Source organism: Oryctolagus cuniculus, chromosome 18 (genome assembly GCF_051225735.1).
Source record: "Oryctolagus cuniculus isolate XC-2025 breed Fujian yellow rabbit chromosome 18, ASM5122573v1, whole genome shotgun sequence".
In the NCBI taxonomy this organism is placed as follows: Eukaryota; Metazoa; Chordata; class Mammalia; order Lagomorpha; family Leporidae; genus Oryctolagus; species Oryctolagus cuniculus.
In genome coordinates this window covers 21,385,717-21,411,306 of record NC_142884.1, presented here as the reverse complement: position 1 = coordinate 21,411,306, position 25,590 = coordinate 21,385,717, and the positions used below count along the sequence as shown (strand labels likewise).

Below are 25,590 nucleotides of genomic sequence, written 5' to 3'. Positions count from 1 at the left end.
TCCTTTAAGGACAGGGATAGGAGATGTGTGGCCCACGGGCGGATAAGACCTGCAAGTCATTTGATCTGGTGCTTCCAAGGCAACCGCCAGGCTGGACTTGAAAGTCGATGAATCTTAGGCTCATTTTTAAAAAAGATTTATTTATTTGAGAGGCAGAGTTACAGAGAGAGAGAGAGAGGGAGTGAGAGAGATCTTCCATCTGCTGGTTCACTCCCCAAATGGCCACAACAGTCAGGGCTGGGCCAGGCTGAAGCCAGGAGTGAAGAGCTTCATCCGGGTCTTCCATGTGGGCAGCAGGGGTCCAAGCACTTGGACCATTTTCTGCTGCTTTCCCAGATGCATTAACAGGGAACTGGATTGGAAGTAGAGCAGCCGGGACTTGAAACGATGGTCTGATATGGGATGCTGGAATCACAGGTGGCGGTTTAAGCCGCTGCATCACAGCGCCAGCTCTAGCAGGCTACTTTTTTTTTTTATCTTTTATTTAATGAATATAAATTTCCAAAGTACGACTCATGGGTTACAATGGCTTCCCCCCCCCATACCGTCCCTCCCACCCACAACCCTCCCCTTTCCCACTCCCTCTCCCCTTCCATTCACATCAAGATTCATTTTCGATTATCTTAATATACAGAAGATCAGCTTAGTATACCTTAAGTAAGGATTTCAACAGTTTGCTCCCACACAGAAACATAAAGTGAAAAATAATAGATGATTTTTTTTTAAATGATGATGAAATCAGATCAGACCTATTGTCATGTTTAATCCCAGTGAGAGTCAAGTTGGGAATTGATAATTTCTTTTTTTTTTTTTTTTACAGAAGATCAGTTTAGTGTACATTAAGTAAAGATTTCAATCGTTTGCACCCCCATAGAAACACAAAGTGAAATATACTGTTTGAGTACTCGTTATAGCATTAAGCCTCAGTGTACAGCACATTAAGGACAGAGATCCTACATGAGGAGTAAGTGCACAGTGACTCCTGTTGTTGACTTTACAAATTGACACTCCTGTTTATGGCATCAGTAATCTCCCTATGCACCAGTCATGAGTTTCCAAGGCTATGGAAGCCCCTTGAGTTCTCCGACTCTTATCTTGTTTAGACACGGTCATAGTCAAAGTGGAGGTTCTCTCCTCCCTTCAGAGAAAGGCACCTCCCTCTTTGAAGACCTGTTCTTTCCACTGGGATCTCACTCACAGAGATCTTTTTGCCAGAGTGTCTTGGCTTTCCATGCCTGAAATACTCTCATGGGCTTTTCAGCCAGATCCGAGTGTAGCAGGCTACTTTTTAAGTTGATAATCTTGCATGGCCTGTGAATTATGCTATAAATATGCAAATCGTCTTTGCCAGGGAAAAAAAATGGGTTCCCCAGCCCAGCAGCATGGCCATACAGTCTCCTGCAGATCAGCACTAGGTCATTTCAAGTCTTTAGCTGTCCCAGACTGTGCTGCAGTGGACCTGCTGGGTCCTAACTGTGGACACACATGTGTGAGCACATCTCTAATGCAAGGTCTTGTGAGTGGAACTTCTGGGTTCAGCACACGTGCATGTTAAATGTGGGTAACGATTCTTGGCAGCAGTGGTTTGCTCCTGTGTGCTGTGCATGCTTTGTGTGCCCCACTTGATTGATTATACCCACTTTGGGTTATAGTCTTTGCAACTCACTCATGGTCCATACGGCACAGCAAGAGCCTCTGTCTGCAGCCAGTTCTTCAAGACCAGCTGCACCTGCCCCCCTTCCCCCATGGGCTTTCTCCTAAGGGAAAGTAGGAGTCATGGGTTCTCTTGCTTAAAGAAATTTGTTAACCCCCCCAGGGGTGCCTGCTGCTGGATTGGGAGTGAGGTGGCATTTAGAGCCTGCTGGCTGTGGTCTCCCTGTGCAGACTGGAAGTTGTGGGGTGTCTTTATCTGCAGGAAGCAGCTCTGAGAGCGGAAGAGGAGTGAAAGTAGATGGAGAGCTGGGGGAATTAGAAGGGGAGGAAGTCGTGGGAGAAATGCCTTTTTTTTTTTTAAGGACAGACACGGCAGATTTCTCCTGCCCATCTTGTTGGAATGCCAAGCAGGAATTAAATGGGAAGTCGGGCTGCTTCTGCCAGACCGGCTCAGCAGCCAGCCCTACCAGGCTCCTGGAGTTGCAGGCTGTTGTCTGAGCTGGCGAGGGTCCCCTCCCTGGAGTCTCTTGCAGGAACTGGCTGGAAGCAGCATCTTCTTTGAAGGAAGATGTAAGAAGCCACAAAGACACCATGCACTGGCTGAAGCCATGCAAGTAACTCTGGCCTGGCAAATCCATCCCCTAAGTTTGTACCAGGGCTGGTGCAAAAAGCTAAGGTACCTGGATATGTATGTCTCGCGTGCTGAGGTCTCCCAGCTCCTGGAGCAGTACCTGGTACACAGAAGGCACTCAAAGAACATTCACTGAAAATAAGGAACAATGCTTGGCAGATGTAGCTCTGTGTCTGCTAGGCTTCTTCGCCCTGGGGACAGACTTGATGTTTAACTCATAGTCAGTTGACAAACACCTTCACCAAGCAGAGCAAATGCTGGCTGAGAAAACTGGGATGTGTATGGGGTGGGGCGGGGCTCTTTTATCTGGTGTGCATGATGTTAGATCTCTGAAACTTGGATTTCTCTGCAGATCAGGGAGAAGACCCAAAGAGGCAGGGAGGAAGGATTTGCCCCTGCATTTACCAAAAGTAACCTTTTTATTTTGGAATTATCCTGGACCTTCAGAAAAGTTGTGAAGTGTGTCCAGACAGTTCCCCCTGAATACCTCTCTCCTGGTTTCCCCCAATATTAACATCTTAGGTCACCACAGTACATTTGCTCCTGCTCTTCTGGCAAACGGCGGTGAGCCTGTGCTGGAGAGAGAGAGAGCAGTCACATCTCAAACAGGAGCAAAGAAAAGAAAGGGTGGCTTGGGACCAAGCTTATTCCTTTTTCAACAGCCCTCATGCACAAACTACCAAAGAGGTGCAGAAGAACTATCACCCAGGGGTTAGCAGCCCATGAAGCTCTCACACAGCCCCAGCTCTCAGCACTACCCTGAGGTTGAAGCCTTTAATCACGGGTCTTTGGGGGACACCAAACCATGTCTAAGCTGTACCATAGGGTCATCAGAAATCCTGAGAATCCATGATGGTGATAGCAGAATGGAAATACCAGCCGTGGTAATGATAGGAGTAAGTGATTAAGGTGGTACTTATTCTGTGCTAAGTCCTTCTCCTGGAGTAACTTATTTGATGCTTTCAGCGTCCTGTGCAGTGCAGGTACAGTTGGAACAATTCCCATTTTACAGATGAGTAAGCTGAGGCAGAGCAGTTGAGGCGGAGAGGTCACACTGCTAGCCTCTAGCTCTTACTCGAGGTCCGAGTTGTCTGGCTCCAGTCTCCCACTCTTCACGACTTTCTGCACAGTGATGGTAATAGCTGTCATCCCTTGATGATAATGTGTTTTGGACACGAAGTTTTACATAGAATATTTCTAAACCTTCCCCCTGACTCAGAGAGCTGTGAAGAGCCCTGATTTTGTTGTCCTGCTTCAGGACAAAAATGCATGACCTCAAGATTTGTGAGCAAGAGCGGGAGGGGAGCGTGCGTGTGTGTGTGTGTGTGTGTTGCTGGAGGGAGCACTTCCACTGCCTTCTGTCCTAGTTCTTTTCCCGATATATCTAGCCAGGTCTGCTCTGTGCACCTGGGCATGGTACTGCTAGGTCTTTTCTCTCCCAGCAGTGGCGAAGATTCACGAAGCTTGGTCAGAACAAGAACAATCAGGAGTGCCTTGATTCTGAGAGCCAAACAAGATAATACTTCAGTTAATCAGCAAACACAAGCCTTGGGCTCCAAGAGGCTAAGTGGTTTCTGCCCTAGATCTTGCAGATAGCTGGCAGGCAGGGTCCATATAAAAGCAAGGTTTGAGCGGCATGTTTTGGGTTGGGAAGAGGAGGAGCATGGCAGGGCCAACACAGCCATGGAAGGGTTCTTGGAGGTGGGGAAAGCACCTCATTTTCTTTAAAAATTTGGGGCTATTTTTAATTATTTGAAAGGGGGAGGAGGAGGGAGGGAGAGAAAGAGAAAGAGAAAGAGAAAGAGAAAGAGAAAGAGAAAGAGAAAGAGAGAGAGAGAGAGAGAGAGAGAGAGAGAATATTCCATCTGCTGGTTTACTCTCCAAATATCGACAGCATCAGGGCTGGGCTGCACTGATGCTGGGAGCCAGGAACTCGATCCGGTCTCCACCGTGGGTGGCAGGGACCCAGAAGCTTGAGCCGTCATCTGCTGACTCCCAGAGTGAGCATTAGCAGGAAGCTGGAGTCAAGAGTGGAGCCAGGACTTGAACCCGAGCCCTCTGATAGGGGCTGCTGGTGTCCCAAGTGGTGTCTTAACCACGGCACCAAACACCTGCGTCTTGAACTCATTTTCCACCCAGGGTCTCTTTCTGTGTCCTATGAGTCCTGTTGCCTGGGATGCGTCCCCCTCTCCCTTCCAATGGTGGGCTCTGGGTCTTCGGTTTAAAGGTCCCCTTGCTGACAAGGTCTACCTTGCTGGCGGCCTGCCTGAAGCCCCTCTGGAAATTTCCCAGGCTTGTGAGCTTCATGAAGTCCAGGACCTCTGCTTTGTTCGCTGCTGTGTCCTCTGGGGCCTGGAACAGTGTTAGGAACACATTGTCTCTCATGAACTGTTTTGCCGAGTAATTGAATGAGCGGTTCATGTCATGTCCTGATGTGTGTCTGTCCTAGAACATAGCATTTTTGTCGTTAGCTTGACTGCTTCCTGGTGTGTGGTCAGATTCCCTTACGAGCCATCAGCTTGGGGAGGATGGAGAGTACCTCTGTCTCATTCACCTTCCAGCAGCCAAGGGCAGGCCTGGCGTGTGGTTAAAAGGAAGTGAGTTTTGGGGCCCGATGACCAGGATTCAAATCCCAGGTCTCCTGCTCACCTGCTAAGCCTCTCTATGCCTCAGTTTCCACATATGCACAAAGGGACAATAATAGCCTCTAAGTGTTAATATTGGTTAAAATGTTTAGGAGAGGGCCCGGGTGAGAATGTACCTTGTAAATGTCAGTGTGTTAGTGCTGGGAAAATGTTTGGGATTTCAAGCTTGGGAGAATCTGTACGTAGAATGCAGATTTTCTCTCTGAGTGGCAAAATCCTTGCTAAGGACAGGTGGAGATGATCGGAGAGGCCCAGGAGATCTTAGAACCAGGCTGCTGAAGAAACCCGACCCCTCCTTCCCCTCTCTGTTCTCTTGGAAAAGGCCAGTTGCTAGCATGCCTAGCATTTCTGCTCTTCACAGCTTTCCACCTTTCTTTCTCTGCATTGGCCCTATTTTTTTTTTTCCCCACAGCACGGCTTGGAATCTCGCGGGCTAACTTGCAGCTGGGGTGTGGGAGCCAGCGCTTCCATTTAGAGAAGCAGCCGGTCCTGGAATGCCGTGGCGGGGCTGCCAGGCTCGCTCCTGGGCCGAGCCAGCCAGGAATGCACTTTGCAGCTTACACAAGGCCGGGCCTTGGGTCCATGGAATTTCTCCTTTCTGCTGGCTCATTCGTGTCTGTTAAAAAAAAAAATATTGCAAGCAGTGCATGCTCCTGGTGATAATCCCAAACAGTACAAGGGGTCTTCCCAAAGTTCATGGGAAATGTATATTATGGATGCGCTGTGCACAGATTTAAAAGAAAATTTGCACCAAAAGAAACATAAATATTTCTAAAACCGTAGGTCCCCTTCTACGATGCTTTGTCACACACGGTAGCTTGAAGAGGGAGTCTCTTCCGAGCGTAGAGGCTTCATTCCCCAGTCCTGTCTTCCCATCCCCCATTATTGGTGCCAAGTTAAGCCTGAAGTTTGGTTAAATAAGACACAAATTTTTAGTGGATGTATGTCCCAAATATTGCAGGGTACAAACTTGTACTAAAAATTGTTTGTTTAAATGATATTCAGATTTATCTGGGTGTTCTGTAGTTGTTTTTTTTTTTCTTTAAAGATTTGTTTGAAAGGCAGACAACAGAGGGAGGGGGAGACAAAGAGAGATCTTCCATGCGCTGGTTCAATCCCCAAATGGCTACAACAGCCAGGGCTGGGCCAGGCCAAAGCCAGGAGCTAGGGGCTCCATCTCCCAGGTGGGTGCAGGGGCCCAAGTACCTGGCCATCTTCTGCTGCTTTCCCAGGCACATTGGCAGGAAGTTGGCTTGGAAGTGGAGTGGCTGAGATGCTGGTGTTGCAAGTGGTGGCTTAATTGGTCTGTGCCGCAATGCTGGCCCCGTCCTGTAGTTTGATTTGCTAAGTTTGATAGCCGAGAGCCTCTCCTATAGTCAGTTTTCTCTGTTTTTCTCCAGTAATTGTCCAAGCATGTGCAACACGTGGGTACCTTGACAGCTTTACTCCTGGTGGAATTCCCAGCACCTAGAACAGTGCAGGTGCCTGATCAATATTGACTGAATGAGTGATCAAATCTGCACCCACCCCTTTTCCTTCACACAGTTGGAAATACACTCGACTTCCATTCATACTTAGCATTTTCTTTTACTAATGTCTCCTGGAGATTGATGCACAGAGCTGCCTCATTCACGAGTTTGGGAACTTATACAGATTCATGGGGGAGTAGAATTAAAAGACAAGTTAGTAATTGATGCAAAAAATTTTGAGATTGTCTTTGAAAAGTTAATGGAAAATGTATGATATGATATGCATGGATTTTAAATTTCCTTTGCACCAAAATAAACCTATTTTTTAATTTCATTTTCCCACCCTTGTATTTCTAATGGTTTCATAATATTCTCCTTTTTTTTAAAAAAAGCTTATTTATTTATTTGAAAGGTAGACACACACACACACAGAGAGAGAGAGAGAGAGAGAGAGAGAGAGATATTGTACATTCACTAGTTCACTCCCTAAATGGCTGTAACATCCAGGGTGTGACCAGGCCAAAGCCAGGAGCTAGGAACTCCATCTGAGTCTCTTGTATGGGTGGCAGGGACTCAAATACTTGGGCATTTTCTGTTGCTTTCCCAGGTGCACCGGCAGGAAGCTGAGTGGGAAGTAGAGCAGCCAGAACTTGAACCAGCTCTCTGATGTGGGATGCTGATGTTGCAGGTCGTGGCTTAGCCCGCTGTGCCACAATACCTACACATCCTTGTAGTATTCCATTTTCTGAGTACATGATAATGTATTTAGCCAGTCCTCTGACAGTGGGCCTTGGTGCTGTTGAGAGTCTTTTGCTATTACAAGCAATACGGTACTCGGCCTTCTTGTGGGTTTGGCTCTGTGTGAAGGACAGAGGTAGCAGGAATCCCTTGGGCAGAGGGTACCTGCTTTGCACTGTGGATTCCTGTGCCTGAGTTATTTTTCCAGGGGATCTGTTCACACTTCCCTTGGACAACTTGCTCCAAAGATGATCTGACTTTTCCTTTTTGCCCACTCCATTGAAAAAAAGTGGCTTGTGAGAACCTCTTTCTGTTTGAAAGTTCTCCCTCTCTCTCTGAACTGCCTCTACTTCTCTTTTGCCTATGTTTCTACTTTCTAATCGATTTTAAGAAGTTTGTATTTATTAAAGAGCATGCCTCGGGGCTGGGGCTGGGGCCTAGCAGGTAAAGCTGTTGCCTGCAATGCAGGCTCTCATATAAGCAACAGTTCAAGTCCCGGCTGCTCCACTTAAGATCCAGCTCCCCGCTAATATGCCTGGGAAAGCAGTGAAAGATGGCCCAAGGGCTCGGGCCCCTGCCTCCCACATGGGAGACTTGGAAGCAGCTCCTGGCTCCTGGTCTGGCCTCGCCCAGCCCTGGCCATTGCAGCCATTTGGGGAACGAACCAGCAGATGGAAGATCTCTCTCTGTCTCTTCCTCTGTAACTATGCCTTTCAAATAAATAAAATAAATCTCTTTAAAAAAAGAACATGCCTTTTAGCCTGGCCTTTATTTTATATCTCAGCTGTTAGTATAGAAAACTGGTTTTGCACTTTGAAAAAATTGGTTGAGTATGAATTTTTCACTCTGCAGATATTTAAAACTTCTAAGTCAAATTTCAGCATCTACTTTTTGTGTCTTGTTCAGAAAGTCCTCCTCCTCCATGAGATTAGGAGAAATTCTTCCACATTTTACTACATTAACTCTTTTTTTTTTTTGCGTTTAAATCTTTAATCCATCTGGAATTTATTTTGATTTTAGGAGAGAGGTGAGGATCCAGCTTTATTTTTTACCAGATGGCCAGCCCGTTGTCCCAATACCCTTTATTGAGTAATCCATTGCTTCCCACACAATTGAAATGCTGCCATTACCATAGATTAGATAGAGGAGGGGGATTTTGTGGTCATTTCCTGAGGGGATCCAGGGCCAGCTAGTCAGAAGGATTTTAGGGGAAACACACCAGAAGTGCTGTGTGTGGCAGCCGTGGGTTTCCTGGCTTTGGGGTGGAGTGAGTGAGTGTCTGGTGCTCAGAGGAATTTTAAGTTTCTCTTATTTATTTGAAAGGTAGAGAGAGGGGGGAAGGGAAGGAAGGAGGGAGGGGGAGAGGGAAATAGAGAGAGATCATTCCGGTGGTTTGCTTTCCAAATGCCCATAGCAGTCCTGGGCCAGGCCAAAGCCAAGAGCCAGAAACCCAATCTGATCTCCCACATGAGTGGTAGGGACCCAAGTACTTGAGCCATCACCTGCTGTCCCCCAGGGTGCACGTTAGCAGGAAGTTGGATCAGAAGTAGAGGTGAGACTTGAACCCAGGCACGCGGGTATGGGATGTGGGTGTGCTAAGCGATGACCAAACCTGCTGCATCTAGCCCCTGCCGCTGGAAGGAGATTAGAGCACCATGGTTTCTCAGCCTCAGCACTACGACATTTTGGGTTCCACCTGTCTTCGCTGGGGGCTGTCCTGTGTATTTTAGAATGTTTAGCAGCGTCCTTGGCCTCTGCCTAGTAGATGCCCAGGTCAGCTCTTGCCCCGAATTGTGACAGTGAGTCCAGGGGTGACCAAAATGTCCCCTGGGTGGGTGGGCAAAATTATCTCTGGCTGGGAACATTTAATCAATGGCTTACTTGATTCTATGCCTTTTTTTCCTCAGGAATTTTACCTAAGCTGTTTGCCTCTTCCACCACCTAAAGGACTATCAATTTCACGTGTATTCTCCTGAATCTTGGTAGTGCAAGATACTCTGTGGCCAAAGGCCACAAACTTGATGATCTCAGGGATCCAATTTTAATCACTGTGTATGATGATATTGAACTTTGATTACCAGATGTAGGAATTCAAGCTATCAAGCCTGAGGAAGGGATTTGTTAAAATTAGGTACCTCAGATTCTATGTTTTATTTCTAAAAAGAAAAGCATATCCCATAATGAATAAAGAATGACTTATACTTGTCCTGTGCAAAAAAAAAAAAAAAAAAAAAATTATCTCTGGCTGAGAACCAAGACTTTATGGGGCCTGGGTTGAACAGACCCTCGATTAGACGCTCATGAGGCCTTTTGTTGGTCTGCGATTCTGTCTTCAGTATTATCAGCGGCTCCAGCTGTCTGGGAGCCAGAGAGGAAGGTGCCTATCTATCTTGGAGCCCAGAGCCAGAGATTTGGTGGTGTGAGAGCGGAGTTTTGAGGGAGGAAGGGTGGGGAGCATGTGAGTTGATAGTTGACTCCAAGAGGTTCCCTCCCACATTGGCAGGAGAGAATCTTCCAGAACCCCTTGGATTCCCGAGCCATTCTCCCTGCCAACAGCACCCCACCTCCCCCAACAAAGGGGCCCCGCCTGATCATGGAGGCAGAGCCATGACTGTGCGAGTCCAAAGCAGTAGAAGTTTCGTGACTGAGTGGTGTGACAGTTTTTCTTCCACTTAGGACTGAAAGGGTCCAGGGGCTTATCTTTGGGGACAGCAGGAAGCACATGTGTTTGGGAGGTTGGGGTGTGGTGGCGAGTGGGGAGGGAAATTCCATATAGAATACAGAGTTGTGGGAGAGAATCAGAGGAGGAGAAAGAAGTGGGTGAGATGCCAGGGGTCTGGAGGGAAACCTGCTGAGGGCTGAGCACCTGGCCCAGAGATTACCCAGCGACAGCTGGAGGCAGCTTCTCCCTGACACCGCTGCAGGGGGAGAGGATTGGTGCTGAGTGTGCTGGAGGTGCGTAGCAGTGATCTGAGGGAGGTAATCCCACTGGGAAGCTGTCTTAATGGGCAAACTGGGGTCTGATTGGTCAGGCAGGGACTCGGGGCGGGAGGGGGGCTTTAGCAAAGGCGTCCATGTGAAGCACTTAGTCCTCACTAGGTGTGGCTCTGATGTAGAGTATGGATGATGGTGACAGACACACCAGTGCCTTGGAGACCTGCTAAGGGGTTTGGGCTTTCTTTTTAACCCAGAACAGCCCTCACCTGTGCAATTTAGATGAACCATAGAGTAGAGGTTAGCAAAAGGAAGGTAGGGAACATCAGCGTAGAGTCACTCCCCAGCCCATGGCCCCGCCCAGTGACAACCTTCTACTCCCCCTGCTGCACATCCTCAGGACATACCGCCCCCCAAGGTCAGGAGTTTGCTCTACTGGTATACAGTTGGTGCTAAATAACTGCTCATGGAATGGGCAAATCCACACTGCAGCCCTGATGGCACTTGCTTTTTTCATACCATACGTCACAACCCACTTTCCTCAAAGCTCTATCCTGACAAAGACAGTGCAGGTCTCAGGCTTAGGACATTAGGCAATGACTTAAAGTCAAAAGGGGCTAACATGACTTTGTTCTTGATGTTTATTCTTAGGATGAACTTGTAGTTAGATTCATAGATGCTGCTTTTTCATTCTCTTTCTTAAAAATAATTTTTATCGAGACAAAAATTCACATCACACAGAATTCACCATTTATATTTGAGAGGCAGAGAGACAGGGACACACACACACACACACACACACACACTCACACACACAGCGAGAGGAAGAAACAGCAACTCAAACTGGGTCTCCCGCATGGGTTACTACTTGAGCTGCTATCTCTTGCTGTTCCAGAGTGCACATTAGCAGGAAGCTGGAATTAGAAACTGAGTTGAGAATAGAATTTAGGTACTCTGATATGCGATGTGAGTGTGCTGTCTTTTTTTTTTTTAAGATTTTATTTATTTATTTGAGAGGTAGAGTTAGAGACAGGGAGAGACGGAGAGAAAGGTCTTCCATCCATTGATTCACTTCCCAGATGGCTTCTTCCCTGTCTCCCTTGTGGTGCAGGGGCCCAAGGACTTGGGCCATCTTTTACTGTTTTCCCAAGTCGTAAGTAGAGAGCTGGATTGGAAGAGGAGCATCTGGAACACAAATCGGCGATCTTCCATTCTGCTGGTTCACTTCCCAGATGGCTGCAACCACCAGGGCTGGGCCAGGCAGAAGTCAGGAGCCAGGAGCTTCATCCTGGTCTCCAATGTGGGTGACAGGGATCCAAACACTTGGGCCACTCTCTGGTTACTTTTCCCAGGCCATTAGCAGGGAGCTGAATCAGAAGTGGAGCAGTGGGGACTTGAACCAGCACCTGTATGGGATGCCAGTGTTGCAGGTAGCAGCTTTACCCACCATGCCACAATGCCAGGTCCAGGCTATTTACTTTTTAAAAACACTTTAAATTCAATGTAAGTCAATTGAAGGAGAACGATCAGTAGTTGCAGATGATGTGTGGACATGGCAGATAGCATGAAGGTTGCACAAGTAGGGACCCTGCCTGGTAGTGCACAGTGGACTCTTTCCTAGCCATCTCCTCAGCCTCTGTCCCTCCATTCCGGAAGCCTCAGTGTAGCTGATCTGGCCTCCTCACCAGCCTCCAGGAGCTGTCCAGCCTCAAAGATATTGCAAAGATAGTGCACTGGCAGGAGGGGCGAGATCATCAGTACCAGTGTTATGGGCGACAGAGGCAGCCACGGTGGAGGTCCCCAGGAGCCGAGCCATCGGGTGTTCGTTCTTTGGTGAAGTGGTAGATCTGGAGCTGTGGACTTCAGCTTCCCCTCCCGAAGGCTGTGCAAGAGGGGGAGCTGAGCCAGTCATCTGTGAGTGTGGGAAAAGAGAGTGATGTGACAAAAACAGTTACCATCAGACTTGCTAACCTCGAAAGCTTGAAATAGTGATATCGTTGGAGAGGGAGATGTAAGCATGACACGGCTGATCTGCTCCCCATCTGGGCAAGGAAGCTCTTCTAACTTCTCTGGCTCGGTGCCGGGAGGTTTGCAGCATCTTCTGGTTCTTTTCCCTTTGTCTTTGAGATCAGCATTCCTGCTCCGGTGATGTGTGGCTTTGGGCTCTGCCAAAGGAAAGAAGCACTTTGCTTCCTGTTTCTGGGGACTGTTGTCACTCTTCCAGGTTGTCTTAGCTTTGTTCCTTTGCTTGGAGGGCAGAGGATGGTTCTAGTCTCTGTTCCCATGGAAGGGGTGAGTATGCACCTCTCTCTGTGTGTAGAAACGTCTCCAAGCTCTCAAGCCTCAGGTACTGTACAGTGGGCTGAATGTAACTCCCCACCCCCATTGGCATCCGTGGATGTGACGGAGGTGGGTCCTACTCCCATGAGTTACCCTGAAGATCCACGGCATGGGGTTGTCTGTCACAGGCTCTCTAGATGGATTCAGATGCTCGGCAAGATTTGGGAGGGGCACACGGCCTTGCGAGCAAGACTGTGGTCCATCTATGGAGGGGGACTTGAGTCCCAGGCTGGACACCCCCACCTGGCTGGGTGGCCGTGGGGAAATCATCGAGTGGCTCAGTGCTTCACTTTCATTCCCCTTGCATGGGGGGGTGGGTGCCAGTGTACTCGCCTCCCAGGGTTGTGGGGAGGTTTCCAGGGGTGGAGATGTGTGCAGCCCACCAGTCTCCTACCCCACTGATGTACTCCTGTAGGTGGTGCCTGGCCTCTCTCTCAGGGAATAGAAAGGGGCAGGCTGGAGTGTCTTGTTTGTGGTCCAGCCCAGCTGTGCACAGAGACCATGCTGGTGATGCCCACCAGGCTCAACTTCTGAACGTGCATTTTCCTGGAGGACCATTTAGCAGGGCAGGTTGGGCCCATGCCGGTCCATGCCAGATGTTGGGGTGCTGGGTGCTTCTCTTTTCTCAATCCCTGTTTACCTTTAACAAGATGGACGGGAGCTGGGAAGGCCCTCCAGGTGGCCCCTCTCTGGCTGTGACATGCACCAGAAACCCGCTTTCAGCCTGTTTGCCTTGTGTTAGAAAACAGCAGGTGTGGTTGGCAGGCTCTGTCCCACCACCCCTCCCGCCAGCCCTGGTCCCTGGGGACTCCTTAGACTAATGCAGTTTTAATGACTACACATCACTGTTTGCATGGCTGAAATGAGAGCCCGGCTGCTGCTTTTATGTTGAGGCTTATGGCTCTGCCTTTTAGAACCCTGTCTCGCTCACTCTGCTCCGGCTATGGGATGTCTCCTGGCGGCTCAGGCTCTGCCCCTCCAAATAAGGTGCTCACTGAGAAACCCTGCTCTCATGGCAGAGCCGCTGCCCTGCCCAGGCAGGAGTGCACTGTGTAGAACAAATGCATAAAGACAGATCCCTTGTTGTTTTAGTTTAAAGAGATTTTTAAAAATTCTAAATTGAGTGCCTGCTATAGAACAATTAGAACATGCAGATAGACTAAGAGAAGAAAAGAAAGTCACCCCTAATCCCAGTACTCAGAAAAAATACCCAATAGTCAACATTTTTGTTTTATGTCCTTGGAGATTTTAATCAACAACATATATTTTAAGCTAAAATTAGAAATAGAACTGGAAACACATTATTCTGAAATCTCCCCATGATTATTGTACGAGGAATGGCTTTCCAAGTCAAGAAATGTATTGATTTGCAGTATCTTTTTTCCCCCAGCATCATTGTATCCTCTTACATGTCTGGTCTCCTTTATAGAAAGCTTTAATTGCCTTCAGTTTTGAGTAGTTAGATACACTCACAAAATTCAAAATTAAAAAGGTACAAAAGGGCTACCTTGAAGATCTCTCTCTCTCCTCCTTGGCCTTCAGCCACTCCGTTTACCTCCCTGTAGTTAGCCAGTGTTGCCATTTTCTTATGTATGCTTTTGGAAATAGTCCATAGTAGGCACAGAGATAATAGACATTTAGTTTTCTCTGTCCCCAAAGCAAGCAGTCAGATGTTAGCTTGCCTTGATTTTTCCACTTGACGATGTAACCTGGTACGCAAAGAATACACTTTTTCTACTTTATGACTGCATTGTGGTCCATGGTGTGGGCAACCTTAATGTCTTTTTAAAATGGAGATGAGGTGGGCATTGGCACAGTGGTTAAGATGCTGCTTGGGATGCCTGCATCCAATATTTGAGTGTCTAGATTTGAGTCCCAGCTCTGCTTGCAATTCCAGCTTCCTGTTAATGTGTACCCTGTGAGACAACAGGGACCCTGATATTATGTGGGTCCCTGATACCCACGTAGGAGACTTGAATGGAGTTCTGGGCTCGTGGGCTTTGGCCTGGCCTAGCCCAGGCTGTTGCAAGCATTTGGAGAGTGACCTGCAGGATAGAAAATCTGTGTTTCTGACTCTTCTTGCCTCCTTTCTCTGTCTTTCTGCATTTCAAATTAATTCTATAATTTAAAATATTGGGATATATTGATTCAGTAATGTCTCCTGTGGCTCCTTTCAAACTCCATGTCCGTATGGCCTGGCTGGTGACAGCTAAAAAAAACATACCATTCAGAGCTTAGGAGAGACTGTGGCTCAGATTATGAATGGGATCGGCCTTGGCCCTGACAGGTCTGAGTGACAAAGGCAAAGCAAAGCCGGCGAGCCTCACGCCAGGTGGTGGTGGCTGGCACAAGGCCCTTTGTGCTGGGCCACGTTTGGAGCGGGCACTGCCCTTCATCTGTTCTTAGTGGAGAAGGCATTTCATCAGAGGCCCAGAGGGAGGATCGGGTGCTTCCTGGCAAGACACATTGTGGGGAATCGAGGATAAGTGACCTCCTAACCCTGGCTCACGGCGAGAAGGGTCTCCACATCTGCCTTGGAAGCGTGCTCCTGTCGTCACGTGGAAGGTAGGGGCTGGAGGGTGAGTTGGAGCGTTTCTCATTTGATGTCCTTGACTGCAGCTACTATCCCAGGGTATCTTGAGTATGTCGAGGTGACATTTCCACTTAGTGGGATGAAAGGAAAATGTGGGATGCAAAGGAAGTGAGGATTCTTTGCAAGGATGGTGGAGAACTTCCAGAGCTGAGTGAGGGCTGTGAGTCTCCAGACAAGGGGCACGAGCTGGCTTTGGAGTGGGGTGTTTCCTTACCTTTCAAGGATGGAGGGAACCAGCAAGGATAACTGGAAGTGTCTGCAGTAACTGGAATGAATGGTGCTGACGGAGAAGCTGAGTGGATCCTATGTGCAGACACAGGGAGTAGTGGTCTGTCCCTGGTGGGTTAGGTAAGGCCCATCACAAGAGACTTAGGTTTTCCCTAAATTTCAAGGTCACACGATGGTGTTTTCATTATTGGTTAGTGTCAGATCAAGAATAGAGACTCACTCTTTTATTGTGCTGTTTTCTGAGAGATGACGTGAAACTAATAATCAACCAAACCTAACCACAAGCAATTAAAAAATACCTTCTCCAATGACCATAGGTTCAAGTAAAACTCAAAACTGCCACTGCAGAGAGACTTTAAGTGAGAAAAAATGGAGTGCTAGATACACACAGGCAATGCTGAGCTTATGTTCATGACCTTGATACTTTTCTGATTAAAGATCCGCCATACTTCGCCTTGAACGTGATTTGTTATTCTGATGAACGTGTCATGTCAGGTCTGTTTCTGGTGTTCCATTCAGATCTAGTTTTTCTTATCAAGTCTTTTAAGATGCCGTTTTTGAAGGTGAAACATTCATTTTGTTGTTTAAATTCATATGTATTCGTTCAAAGAGTCACAGAACTGTGTCTTCCATCAAATATGTTCTTATGTTTTTTTAAAAAGATTTATTTTATTTATTCGAAAGGCAAAGTTACAGAGAGAGAGAGTGGGCGGGGGGAGACAGAGGAGAGATATCTTCCAACTACTGGTTCAATCCCTAAATGACCACAATGTCTGGAGCTGGGCCAGTCCGAAGCCAGGAGCCAGGAGCTTCCTCCAGGTCTCCCACGCGGGTGCAGGGGCCCAAGCACTTGGGCCATCTTCTACTGCTTTCCCAGGCCATAGCAGGGAGCTGGATCTGAAGTGGAGCAGCCAAGACGTGAGCTGGCATCCATATGTGAATCCATTACGCGAGAACACTGGCCTCCCTCTATTTTTCTGTTTTGCTCATAGTGTGACATAAAGGATGGAAATCGTTGAGGATCCAGTAGGAAAGTTGTTTTTGAAAGAAACTTTAATGCTTTTGGAATCTTCCTAGGATGCATCCCAAACCAAAGATAATTGAATTATGATACAGCATGTTTTGGGAGCTCTAATGTGAAGATACTTTGAATACTGATGTTCATATTAGAACAATGTCATGGAAAAATCTGGAAAAAATAGCCTCCAAAATTTCCTGGAGTCTGACAAAAGTATTGGACAGAATTCCTGAATATATTTTCATGATCTCTGCTATGTAACCGATACCTATATATTTCAAAATGAAGTCTATGTTCTTAATTTTTTTCTAATTTCCTAAGGCATATATCATCATTGCAGAAATCAGAAAGTAGGATAAGGCATAAAAAGAAAAAAGGCAGATGAGCGCAAGGCAACTGGAACTTATGGGCGGGTAAGTGTTGGCATTAAGGATTCACAGTCCTTTGGCCTTCCTGCTTTCCCAGCCTTCGTAAATAGTTTTCCCTCTCCTGATCACAGAGTGGCTGCTGAACCTCCAAGAATTCGTCTTCTATTCCAGGCATGAAGAATGTGGGATAGGCACACTCTCTTCCTTGCAAGGCTTTGGCTTTTTCTCTGGAAAACATAGCAATGATCTTCTCAGGGAATCCATCTGTAAGGGACTGGCCAGGGCAGAAAGTGAGGCTGGGAGTTAGACGATTTTTATTTGGGAGCATTGTGGCTCCAGTTACTGCTCAGGTTCTGTTAATAAGGAAGGGGTGAGGTGAACGTCGGGTGTGCAACCGACAAACCTGCCACAGAAGGCTGGCCCTGCGTGTTCGCCTTTGGGACGCTTTGTTCCGTGCAAGCCACATGTTGTCGTTTTAGGATAACGATTTTAAACTGGTGTATGGTGTCCTCTCGATCAGACAGGGAGCGCCTCTGGCCGGCAACAGTAAACGATGAGTACTTGAGTCGATGCACGCTGACAGGGCTTTTCTGTTTCCTGTCTTTGCAAGGAGAGCCTGTGGCCACACGGTCCACTCGGGTGGATTTTGCTACCGTCTGGGTGTTGTTCTCCACTTTTTTCTGGAAGAAGAAGGAAAAGTTTAGATCTCTTTGCTTCGACAGCTTCGATACCCAGAAGCAGCAGGGGGTAGCAGGAGCTCAGATGGAGGGGGCAGCCTTAGCTTCCTGCCCCCCCATCTCCCATAAATGACACTGGAGCAGCTGGCCCCCTTCCTGTGGCTGGGCCTCTGCTCTGTCAGCACCCCTCCTCTACCATGTGCCGTGGGGGAGCTCAGGGCCTTCGCTGACATGTCTGGCCTCTTGGCTTTTGGTATCTGGTGCAGAGGCTCATTGGCAATTTTCTGCCGACAGCTTGTCATCCGCTGGCCCTCAGCTCCAGCCCAAACCCCTCTGCTCTCCAGGGCACTGAAGTTCTCTCCGAGGTCCAGAAAGGCTGTAACACTTGACCAGGGTGCATGTTAACTTCCATGATGGTTAAACATTGTGGCACAATGCACATGGCATAAAATTTACCTGCACCCTTTTAAGTGTACAGTACTGTAAAAACTGTAGTTTAAAGTCTATTCACGGCCGGCGCTGCGGCTCACTAGGCTAATCCTCTGCCTGTGGCGCCGGCACACCGGGTTCTAGTCCCGGTCGGGGTGCCAGATTCTGTCCCGGTTGCCCCTCTTCCAGGCCAGCTCTCTGCTGTGGCCAGGGAGTGCAGTGGAGGATGGCCCAAGTGCTCAGGCCCTGCACCCCATGGGAGACCAGGAGAAGCACCTGGCTCCTGCCATCGGATCAGCGCGGTGTGCCGGCTGCAGCGCGCCACCGGAGTGGCCATTGGAGGGAGAACCAACGGCAAAGGAAGACCTTTCTCTCTGTCTCTCTCTCTCACTGTCCACTCTGCCTGTCAAAAAAAAAAAAAAAAGTCTATTCACGTTGTACAGCGGATCTTCAGAAATTACTTGTCTTGCAAAGGTTACACTCTGTACTCATTCAACAACAGTTCTACGTTGGCTTCTCCTCTAGTTCCTAGAAAACTCTGTTTTACTTTCCTGTCTCATATGAGTGGAATCATATAGTATTTGTACTTCATGATCTGTTTATTCCACTTAATATCTTCAAAGTTCATCCTTGTGTGGGCATTTCCTTCATTTTTGTTTTTTCAAAAGATTTATTTTTATTTATTTAGAAGGCAGAGTAACAGAGAGAGGGAGACACAGAGAGGGAGAAAGAGATCTTCCAAATACTGGTTCACTCCCCAAATGGCTGCTACGGCCAGGTCTGAGCAAGGCTAAAGCCAGGAGCCAGGAGCTTCATCTGGGTCTCCCAGGTGGGTGGCAGCGTCCCAGATATTTGGGCCAACTTCTGCTTTCTCAGGTGCATTAGCAGGGAGCTGGATTGGAAGCAGAGAAGCTGGGACTTGAACAGGTACACTGATGTGGGATGCTGGTGTCACAAGCAGTGGTTTAACCTGCGGAGCCAAAGCACCCACTTCAGAATTTTCCTTTTTTTAAAATTTTTATTTATTTGAAAGTGTTACACAGAGAGAGGAGAGGCAGAGAGAGAGAGAGAGAGAGAGAGAGAGAGGTCTTCCATCCATTGGTTCACTCCCCAGTTACCAAAACCCCTGGAGCTGCGTCAATCCAGGAGCCAGGAGCTTCTTTTGGGTCTCCCATGCAAGTGCAGGGGCCCAAGGACTTGGGCCATCTTCTCCTGCTTTCCCAGGCCATAGCAGAGAGCTGGATGGGAAGTGGAGCAGCTGGGACTTGAACCGGTGCCTAGTGGGATGCTAGCATTGCAAGTGGTGGCTTTACCCTTTATGCCACAGCGCCAGCCCTGAATTTTCCTCATTTTTAAAGGCTGAATAGTATTGCACTGCATGTACAGACCACATTTTGTTCACTGATGCATCTGTCAGGGGACAGTCGGGTCTCTCCAACCTCTGGACTTCTGGGAGTCCAAATATCTCCTCTAAAGCTTGCTTTCAGTTCTTTTGGGTATAATATTCAGAAATGGAATGACTGGGATTTCTTCTTTCCATTCTTCGAGGAACCACCATAGTGTTTTCTACAGCAGCTGCAGCATTTTGTGTCCCTACCTATGGTGATCAAGGGTTCTGGTTTTTCCACATTCTCACCCACACTTGCTATTTTTTTTTTTTTTTTTGGCAGTAACCATCCAATGGGTGTGAGGTGGCACCTCACTGTGGTTTTGATTTGCATTTCCTTAGTGATGAGTGATGTGGGGCATCTTTTCATGTGCTCATTGGCCATTTGTGTGTCTTTTTTGGAGAGATGTCTATTCAAGTTGACTTCCATGATTTTGCGTGATCACATCTGTATTGATTCAAGCAAGCCAACCGGAATAAATCCTGTCATTTAGACTGATTTTGTGGCTTTCTGCAAATAAATTTTGCCCCCAAATAACCTCCAACTTTCTGGAAGCAGTCAGCGCGGGTACAGTTCTGAAGATAACTTTCTTTTAAAAAGGGAAATTCATAAAAGTATCATGCATCTTCCTTTTTTTTTTTTTTTTGACATTAATGGAACGATTTAATGTAATTTCAGAGGGAAGCAGAGCCTCTGGGAAGAGTCGTGTGATAAGAGAAGGTTACCCAGCTCCCATGTCAGGCAGCGTGTGGGAGTCGACAGCAGCTTTCTCTGTGGGCGCTTGTGGAGGGGAGTGGGTAAGCAGCCCAGGGCTGGCTGCTGAGGGCTAGAGGCAGAGCCCAGGGAGGGGAAGGAGGACGGGAGAGGCAGTCCCTCAGTTCTGCAGGAATCCTGGCAAGTTACCTAGCAGAAGTACCCTGCTCCGCCCAGCAGACTCTGTGGCCCCCTTCAGTACAAGTGATGGAAGCAGGGAGCCCAGTAGCACAGTGATTCAGAACACTTCTCTTGGGCGTGGCATCTTTCTGGGGCTCAGTTTTCTCATCTGTCAGATGGAGATATTATTAGGATCCACCTCATAGAGATTTCGATGAGATTTAAAGGGGAAAAAGGCAGGCAAAATGCTGGTAGTTTGTGAGCGGTTAAATTACTATGAAGGTGCAGGGACTTAATAGCTTCTGTGAAAGTGTTTTAGAAAAATTATTTGGAAAGAGGGAAGGCGCGGGGGGAGAGAGAGATTTTACATCTGCTGGTTCACTCTGCAAATGGGTATAATAGCCAGGGCTGGGTTATGAGTATTAAGGGCCCAAGCACTTGGGTCATTTTCTAATGTTTTCCCAGGTGCATTAGAAAGGAGCTGGATCAGAAATGGAGCAGCTGGAACACAAACTGGTGCTGCAGTATAGGATGTCAGCGTCAAAGCAGTGGCTTAACGTGCTGTTGGCCCTGGGACTTAGTTCTTAACCTTGGAGAGCTGTTGGTCTCTTGAGTAGACAGCCTGGTTCCTACAAAACGATAATGCAGAGTGGAAAGAAAGAAGGGTTAGTGCAAGCATGCCCAGAAATGAACCGTTAGCACTATCGTGGACACCATGGCTGGCTGCACGAGAAGGTGTCTGAGTTGAATCTTGCAGGCTTTGCTGGGTCCCAATTAGCACATAGGAAGGGAATGGGCATGGCTGGCAGAGGAATGGTTTAACCAAGGACAGGAGACTGTGGGGATAAGGGAAGAGGGTTTTGGGGAGAGGGAACAGTATCCGCAAGGGAGAATTACGGAGCCGAAATCAGTTTGGTTTACAGGTGGAGAATGTGAACCCAGAAGGCAAGAGCTTGATCAGAAAGGGCTCATACGTCCCATCGAAGCGCACAGAATCTTTTCTGGTTTTGAAAGCATTGACGGATTAGATTCGTCTTTTACAAACCACTCTGTGGTTGAAAATGAATTTCATGGTGGCAAGGCTGGGGGCAGGAGGGGAGAGCAAGGAACCTGGGTTGGGAGGTGGTTGTAGCCATCCAGCCAGGGCTTGAGGATGTCTGGTTGGAAGAGCTGAGAGGCGTTTGGAGAGTGCTATTGGGAGAACTTGGTGGTTGATTTGATGTGCATAAGGCAGGCATGACCCCTGGGTTTCTGGCTTGGGTCCTGGGTGGTACTGGGTGGTGCTTTTGATAGATGTGGGACCATAGGGGAGGAACGTGTTTGGAGGGAAGGCTGAGTTCCTTGTTGATGTCCAAATCGTACGTGGATCTCCAGGCCCAGAGTTTAGGGCGCAGGTCTGGGTTTGGACATGGCTGGGTGTCAAGGGCAATTCCATCATGGAGCATGATGAGGTTCCCCAAGAGCTCGGGGGACTCAGGGGAGAGAAGTGCGTGCTGGCCTGGGAACTCTGACTTTGCAGATATCGTTGACATGTGCAGAATGGAGAGAACCTACAGAGGTATTTCAGGAAATGTTTATTGAGCAAGAACCTGTGAAAGGCACTGGGGTGTGCATGTTGTGCAAGGAATCCTCAGATGAATGGAACACAGGCCTTGCACAAGGAAGTGGCTGGTCTGTGCAGAAAGACTATAAATGCCCCTAATGTAGAAGAGGCTGTGCTAGGGGTGGGGTGGGGTGGGGAGGGACAAGGGAGCAAAAGGAATGCAGTGGACAACGTGGGATGGATAGGGCACCTCTGTCGGGAGATGGGAGGGCTTCCCGGAGAAGGTGTGACTTTTGTAGCTAATGTTTAAAGGAGTAGATGGAGCCGGAGTTCTGCAATGGGAGGGAAAGAGGGAAAGATGGTTCAGTTTAAGAGGGTGCTGCCCAAGGGATGGCCCAGCAGAGGAACTTTGGGGAAGATGCTTCTAGAAAAGTTAGCCTCCCGCCATGGCAGGTGCCCAGGGGAGCCTGGAAGACATTGGTGGAAAGTTGTAGCAGCAAATAGTAGGTGGGCTTGACTGCCATGTAGCAGGACTTGGGGCCCTTTAGAGAGGCACAGGGAGCTGTCGAACACCCAGCAACTGGAGGCTGACATGGCCTGCAGAACCCACGAAGGCTCGAACCAGGCAGACCCTGGTTTGCGTTTGGACTGCTGTTTCCTAGCTGTGCGCTCTTGGGCAGATTGTGAAGTTAAATCAGCAGTGCCTGGACTACAGTTTCTCACTGTATGTTAACATAGTTGTACTTCATGCACAGCCATCCTTGCAAGAATGCTAACCGCTGCATCATCTCCACTGCTTGCTTGCTTCTGTGTCTGCGTACGGTGTGTAGAAGATGCCCAGTGAGTGTTTCTTGGGTAAAACATGAATTGCACTGGCTTCTTTTTGGAAGAGACTTATTTTCTTTTTCGGCTTGGGAAAATACTTTGATAAAACCATAGGGAGAAAGTAAAATCTCCCCCCCTCCCTTTTTTCTGGTACTCAGGTTTCAAAAGGGAGAGGTTGACTGTTCTGCAGAGTAGAAGCAGGAGGATGGGGGGTTCCTGAGGCCCTCCAGGAGAGAGGCAGTGAGGAGCAGAGGACTGATCCAGTGTGGGGAGAGGGTGTCCTGTGAAATGGGGCTCCCCCACCCCATGGGACCCCTGAAACTCTCCTACCACATTTTGCATACGTGATGCTTCTGTCTCCCATCTGGTATGGTTGAAATGGGATTAATAGACTCATGTGACTGTCAGACTTCCTAGTAACTTTGCTTGCATGGAAAGACAGCTGTCTCCTGGCTAGCTGGTGTGGCTGGGATGTGGGAAGCTCTCATCTGGGGGAAGCTGACACCTTGAGAAAAGATCTCAAGACTGGAGAGGGCTGTGGATAGGCCTGGTCTTGCTAATGCCCCGAGGCAGACACACTTTTTATGGACAGGCCGATGCTCAGGGTGAGCTGTTTTTTCTCCCACCTGAATTTATGGAGTTGCTTTTTCAAGAGCATTACGATGTCATATCTGTAGATTCTAGGAGAGAAGTGAAATCTAGCTTTCAACATTGGCCTTTCTGTATTTCTTCCTTTGAACTTACTTCTGTTGTTCTGTCTCCAGAAAAAAAAAAAAAACAAGCCATGTAGTGCTTATTGTTAGCCTCAGAGCGATGTTGTGGATTAATACATGAAAGCTCTTAGCTTGGTGCTTGTTGCATAGGCTGCTTTTCTATATTATTGTTATTGTTGGTTAGCACTGAGTTCATTGAATTTTTACAACAATGCTGCCTGGAAACTACTCTTCCCATGTCACTATCGTGAACCCCACAGAGGTGGAAGACTTGCTTAGGATCACTCAGAAAGCAGAGCTTGTTGCCATAGCAACCATTTTCCAAGCATCAGTGTCCGAAGAGGGACCCAGCCTGGCACTGGCTGGCCCCTCAGAACACTGCGATGTCTGGTCAGAGAAGTCCAGGAGGTCAGAGACAATGCCCAGCTCCAGTCAGGTGCCAGCAAGGATGCCCTCAAGGATCTGAATGCCCACTCTCTGACCCTTTCATCTCCACCAATGCTCCTGACAGCAATGGGAGCTAACCAAAGCGGAGTCTTCTCTGTTGACTCCAGCAGGGGAGCCATGCTTGTCCCCAGGTTCTGGAGCCAAGATAAGACTTCAGTTCCGTGTTTCCAAATTCAGTTCTATTCTCTCGGGAGACCACGAGGCCTCCAGACGAGACAGATGGCAGACAGATAGAGGCGTTTAAAATAGACTGAGCTCACTTCTGAGGTAGACGGGCGTGGAGAGTGAGCTGGAAGACAGGGACCCCTGTGTGGAATAGCATTTGGCAGAGTGGAGCTTTGAACGCTAGGATGATTGTAGTCAGGTGGGTGTGAGGGTGTGAGCAGGGCCCTGGGCTGGAGCCAACCTGAGGCTGAGCAGGGAGGAAAGGAGGGAGAGGGCAGCTGCCTGGGAAAGTGTGGACCTGGGAATCAGAATAGGCTTCTCCCGTCCTCTCCAGATGCGACCTGCTAGCTGCGCCCCCTAGGGGCGGGAGGTCAGGTGGTTGTTCTGGGGTGGCTGCTGCCTCTTGGATGCTGCTATTCAAGGAGCAGGTTGAGCTTGCTGCAAAGAGAGCTTGTGGAGACCTTTCTAGGGTGACTTATGAGGCCCATGCCTTCACTATTTTTTTTTGGTGAAAAGGCCCCCATGAGACAGACGAGTGATGGGTGCTCAGAGGTCACGTGGACCAGGGAGATGATGAGACAGTGGCTGCCTTGGTTCCTGATGATCCTACACTGAAGCCAAACTGCTGTTCCTGCCCCTGGTTTCTGTGAGATTGTTTTATTTCCTTACAACAGCTTGTTCTTTGCTTGAGCCAATTTTAGTGGGGTCTTCTACTTGAAAGTTGTTAAGTGCTATGAATAAGAGTCCAAGGAGATGAAGGTGCAAGATTTGGGACATCCAGGTAGTGAGGTTATTGAACTCTCTCTGGAAGACACATCATGGGAATTAGTAAGGTGGAATTCTGTTTGAAGGGGGTTTTGTAAGCATCTGGGGATTATTTAGAAGTGAGGGCAGATGCTATAGCAGATACTGTTGGCTGCCCATCCAACAGCCAGTCCTCCTTTGTTGCTAGTTTTCCTTGGTGGCCACAAGCCCAGAGGGCAGCATTTGAGTGATCTGTAGTAAACTCATTTCCCTTTCCAGTGATTAGTGTAGAGGTGGGCTTGGACCCAGTTCTGGTTGCATAAGAGAGGAAAACCCTTTCTTTCATTCCAACCCCTTCTTCCTGCCTTGGAGGTTGTGAATGAGGATGTGATGGTTGGAGCCAATGTATTCACCCTGTGATTAAGAACAGAGGCAGAGAATTTCAGTAACACCTGCCCAGAGTGCTGGCATCTCTGAGTCACTCATGCAGCCCCAGAAGAAGCCTCTTTCTTCTAGACTTTTGTTTAAAAAAGAGATGTATTGGTAAATCTCTTTTGTTTGAGTTGAATGCAGTTGCATGTTCTGTTAATAAGCCTGAAACAGCTTAACTGATATAGTGAAGCTTCATGACATGGTGATTTAGGAGGAGAATGAGGTGAAAGATACAGTTGTGGCAAATGATCTTTATAAACAGAAAATCAACATTTTGTATAGGATGACCTTTAGCTTTGGTATTATAGCTTGATTTGTAGAGCTGTTTGAGAGATGTGTGAACTAAAACCCATCCGTCAGCCATCCAACCCTCTGTCCGTCCGTCCATCCATTCATCCATCACCCATCCATCCATCCATCACCCATCCATCCATCCATCACCCATCCATCTATCCATCACTCATCCATCCATCCATCACCCATCCATCTATCCATCACCCATCCATCCATCCATCACCCATCCATCTATCCATCTGTACGTCTGTCCATCCATTCTTCTACCCATCCATCCATCCATCCACCTGCCCATCCACCCATCCATCCATCTTTACATCCACCCACTTCCATGACTTTCTTTTTATGGAACTTTCCTTTTGAGCAGTGGAGGATTTCCTTCCTGTGCTGGCTTGGTTCTCTCTGTTATCATCTGGGTATTGGTGCTCTCCTTGTCCAATTAG

General features: G+C 48.0%; 1 long non-coding RNA gene across 1 annotated transcript in view; it reads right to left on the bottom strand.

Moving 5' to 3' along the window:
* Positions 1 to 649: 649 nt before the first annotated feature.
* Positions 650 to 25,590, bottom strand: part of LOC149120833 (uncharacterized) — a 91,596-nt gene continuing 66,655 nt past the window's right edge. The window contains exon 3 of the long non-coding RNA XR_016224904.1: positions 650 to 1,235. This is a non-coding gene — a long non-coding RNA (uncharacterized LOC149120833). The remainder of the gene's footprint in view (positions 1,236 to 25,590) is intronic.